This window comes from Egretta garzetta, unplaced genomic scaffold (assembly GCF_000687185.1).
Source record: "Egretta garzetta isolate BGI_Z169 unplaced genomic scaffold, ASM68718v1 scaffold16, whole genome shotgun sequence".
In the NCBI taxonomy this organism is placed as follows: Eukaryota; Metazoa; Chordata; class Aves; order Pelecaniformes; family Ardeidae; genus Egretta; species Egretta garzetta.
In genome coordinates this window covers 5,308,062-5,308,676 of record NW_009260022.1, presented here as the reverse complement: position 1 = coordinate 5,308,676, position 615 = coordinate 5,308,062, and the positions used below count along the sequence as shown (strand labels likewise).

The following is a 615-nucleotide window of genomic DNA, read 5'->3' as shown; positions in this document are numbered from 1 at the left end:
GGGGTGCCCCCGGCGGGGTGTCCCCCTCCCGCCCCTCCCCATGCAGGACCCTGCGTTCTCCGTGCCGGGGCAGAGCAGCACGGGAGAGCACAAGCTGCCTCTGAGCCCGCATTAAGGAATACCGTCCCCTGACCCTGGAGACCCCTGTGGCTGGGCAGCAGCGACCCTGCTGGCACGCACGGAGCAGAGCTCTTCCTGCAGTAGCCCCGGCAGAGGATGCCTCTGCTGCCAGTGTAATTCTTGGGCAAATTGCATTTCTGGAGGTGGCCTGCAAACCTGCCCCGCAGCAGGGCCTCAGCCCACAGCTTTGAACAGGTTGGATCCCTGTGGAGCAGCAAAACATGGCCGCCTCCTCCTCCTCCTCCGCAGATGGGAAGCAGGCGGCGCTCCGTGCCGGGGCAGAGCAGCACGGGAGAGCACAAGCTGCCTCTGAGCCCGCATTAAGGAATACCGTCCCCTGACCCTGGAGACCCCTGTGGCTGGGCAGCAGCGACCCTGCTGGCACGCACGGAGCAGAGCTCTTCCTGCAGTAGCCCCGCAGAGGATGGCCTCTGCTGCCAGTGTAATTCTTGGGCAAATTGCATTTCTGGAGGTGGCCTGCAAACCTGCCCCGGA

At 64.9% G+C, this 615-nt stretch overlaps 1 protein-coding gene across 1 annotated transcript in view; it reads left to right on the top strand.

Annotated features, from left to right (window-relative positions):
* CHN1 (chimerin 1) overlaps positions 1-615 on the top strand; it is a 32,486-nt gene that overhangs the window by 30,807 nt on the left and 1,064 nt on the right. The gene's annotated exons all lie outside the window — the stretch shown is intronic.